The sequence below is a fragment of the Balaenoptera musculus genome, chromosome 6, assembly GCF_009873245.2.
Source record: "Balaenoptera musculus isolate JJ_BM4_2016_0621 chromosome 6, mBalMus1.pri.v3, whole genome shotgun sequence".
NCBI lineage: Eukaryota > Metazoa > Chordata > Mammalia > Artiodactyla > Balaenopteridae > Balaenoptera > Balaenoptera musculus.
This window is the reverse complement of record NC_045790.1, coordinates 38,980,469-38,984,267: the sequence shown is the minus strand read 5'-3', so window position 1 is coordinate 38,984,267 and position 3,799 is coordinate 38,980,469. Positions and strand designations below refer to the sequence as shown.

The following is a 3,799-nucleotide window of genomic DNA, read 5'->3' as shown; positions in this document are numbered from 1 at the left end:
ATTAATAACTTGCATAAAAATTCCATATCCCCATATTGAGCACCTCATAATGAAAACAGGTAAGTCCCTAAATGCTAACTGACCCTTCTTTTCTAGTATTAAACATAAAAACCACATGAGAAAGAAATTCAAATAGAATTAATATAAAACTGTCACAAAGCATAAACAACAGCTTGGATGAGAATGGTCTTTTGTAACTTTTAGGGTGATGCAGACAAAAGTTGAAAGGCTGATTAATTTTCCCAACTTTCTCCTGCTTTGGCTTTGTCTTCTTGGGTATCCGATGTGCACAATGTTAAGTGGTCTCTCAGTCACTGCATTATTAGCCTCCTGTCTTTGTATGACTCTTCACTTAATGTAGCAATGGTTTCATCCAAAGTTGTCTTTGAAAGAAAGCAGGCTTTCTCAGAGGAGTTCAGATCTCAAAATAGAATACAGGGAAATTAAGGACCAGATCCAATGTGATAGGAGGAGTCCATTACATTTCCTTTTTGCTGATTTCAAAAGCCTCTGGGTATGCTTGTTGTGACTGATCCACAATCCCTTTCGTGTCACCAGTGGCAACCTCAGACATGTAATGGTAGTAGTCACCTTTCATTTTTGAATAGAAGTGTTTGCTCTCTGCTTGTGCAGCATTGGGACCAAGAACTCTTCCAAAAGAGACAGTACATCATTGCAGATGTACTCTAACCTTGGTCTCAACCTCCTCTCTTCACAAGTCATCTGCTGTTTTGTTCCTCATCTTCTGTCTTTAACTCAGTACTTGAGATGACCCTCCAAAATGGCCTACAAATTCTTACAACGTTTTTATAAGTAACTGAGAGAAGATTACCCTCCCCATTGGATAATTCAGCTCCTTGCTTAGTTACAGACATCATGCAGGCTGACATGACATCACACTACTCAGCCTGCTCAGCCAGTTTTGTTTCTGATCCAGCTTATTTTCATTCATGACTGGATGTTTATGTCCAGAGTGGCTGGTGGAAGATGGATGGGAGCTCAGCAGTGTCTGACTTTTTTTTTCAAAGATACTTTTATCAGATTAATGATGTTCTCATCTATTTCTGAATTACTAAGAGGTTTTCTTTTTTAAGCCATGAATTTAGGTTGAACTTTATCAAATACTTTCCCTGCACCTAACTGAAATAACCATATTGTTTTTCTCTTTTAATATCTTAATGTGGTAAATTATAGTCATGGATTGTTGAATCATAAGACTGAGGAAGAGCAGTTTTATGCATTTTCTTTTCATATAATTTATTTTCTTTGTTATATGTACCCATACAAGTTTAATTGTAACCAAGCAGGACCCTACTGGGCCTTCCTGGGAGAGACCCCTCCCCCATATCCTCTGGTTTAGTTCCTCTCTTAAGTATTTAAGTAACAGTATCTGATGCACATTTCCAGAGTTGTTTTACAGATACTAAAACCCCCACCAAAGGGAAGACATTAACTACTTGATGACCATGGGCACATAGCCTGCAGGCCTCCTGGAGACCAAGGATTGATAACATTAACCCCTGTGGCACTGCCCTGTTACCTCACCGTCAACCAATCACAGGACTATGCTGGTTACATAACCTGGGACTCCCCTCCCTCACCTGGCCTTTAAAAATACTTTCCTGAAACCTATCAGGGAGTTCTGGTATTTTTGAGCACTAGCTACCCTGGACTACTTGCTTGGCATGCTGCAATAAACGCTGCACTTTCCTTCACCACAACTCAGTGCCAGTAGATTGGCCTTACTGCGTGTGGGCGAGCTGACATGTTTGGTTTGGTAACATACTTTTCAGTTCTTTTAAAATTTATTATAAAGTATACCATGTTATTTGTAATAATTTAGGACTTTTTACTAAAAATATATTGTTTAGGTTTATATATATTATCACATTCATTCACTTTGACTGTTGTTTCATATTTCATTGTGTAAGTAAACAATTTATTGTATGTTTGTTCATATCAATTATCAGAACTTTTTATAAACTATAGTAATAAAGATAGTATGTAGCTAGCACAGGAATAGAAAACTGGCCAATGGAATAGAGAACCAAGAACTAGACTCACCCATTCATAGAACTTTAAGTACGTCAGAGATGTCCTGTCTCATCAGTAAGGAAGGGTGGGAGGATTCAATAAGTGAAACTGAAAAACTGGCTATCCACAAAAATAAAATCATTTCCAGAAAGATTAAAGATTTGAATATTAAAAACAAAACTGTGAGCATCTTAGTAGAACATATTGGTGAACATATTTTAGGCATAAAAATTATTGATAATATTTGATAATATTAAAATTAAGAAAATGGGTTCATCAACAAATACTCCTAAGTGAAACATAAGTTATAAATGAGAAAAAGCTATCAGCAATAAACACAGCCAACAAGTAAATTTTATCAAGGCTAGTTAAAGAACTCCTACAAATTAATAAGTAAAGCTACAACTCAAAGAAAACAATGGGGCAAAGGACATGAAAAAGCATTTGACAGCAGAGGAAATACATATCGCTAATAAATGAACTTCATCCATTGTCAGGGCAATGTAAATCAAGACTGCTATAAGATACCATTCTAACTCTCATTAAAGGAGCAGATATTTTAAAAGCTTGGAAGAACCCTGTGATAAATGGAATATTTCCTGCCATATCAGTAAACAAAGGATGTCACAGTCATCAACGATTGCAGCCCTCCAACATGAGCTGGTGAGCCCTGAGGAAACTCAGGGCTGAAAAGAATACCTGCCATCTAGCAGCCATCAGACTGCAGCCACTCCCTACAGCGAGCTCTCAGGAAACTCAGGATGTGAAAACACAGAATACTGGCCCCAGATAGCTGAGGTGCATATCAAAGGAATGATTTCAGTGAGCCCAGACTCTTGCATCTTCCCATACACAGAAAAGTGCTCAATTCCTTAACTTGAGATATCTGGTTTTCTTTCATTAACAATAATCTTTTGATGTACAGACTACCTGCCCTTTGTTACAAAATTTCTATATAGCCTGGCTACCTACCACCGCCCCACCCCGCCCCGGCTGCCTTTGCCTCCTTGGAGCAGTTTCTCAGAGTTATCTGAAGCGCCGTCTCCCAGGCTGCAGTCCTCATTTTGCCTCAAATAAAACTGAACTCGCAACTCTCACTTTGTGCATTTTTTTAAAAGTCAACATCTGTGTTGGAAGTGATATACACCTTAAATCTCTTACACATTTCTGGTAGGAGTGCTAAGTGTTAAAAGCACTATGGTATTACCTTGTAAGTTTAGACTAGTAATACTAATCCTGTATATAAAGTCAAGAGAAACATATGTTTATATATATGTTTATACGTATATATATCAGAAGCCATGTACAAGAATGTTCATAGCAAAACTGTTCATAATAGCAAAACCATAGAAAAAACTCAAATGCTCATTGGCAAGAGAGTAGATGAATTAATTGTGTACTTACATGATGGACTATAGAACAACATTCAAATTGAACAAATTATAGCAACACTGTATATGAACGTTAATTGCATGCTATTTAGTGAAAAAATATACTAAATTATTACATTATAGTACAATATCCTCCTTACTAGTGTTTAAACAACTAAAATCATATACACTTTATGGAAACATGAAATAGTTAAAAAGAACTATATAAAATGGAAAGATAGAATGATGAACATAAGAATCAGGTGACACTTTTTGGGTGAAAAGGATGAAAGAAATAGGAGAAAAACAGGGGGAAAAGCCATAGAGCTAGAAATGAGTTACCATGAAAAATCTGGCTTTTAGTGTTTTTTATGTAAAAGATTGTATCATCTGCA

The 3,799-nt window shown here is 36.6% G+C and overlaps 1 pseudogene; it reads right to left on the bottom strand.

The window, feature by feature from the left end:
* Positions 1-233: 233 nt before the first annotated feature.
* Positions 234-3,097, bottom strand: LOC118896348 (annotated as a pseudogene).
* Positions 3,098-3,799: the final 702 nt, after the last annotated feature.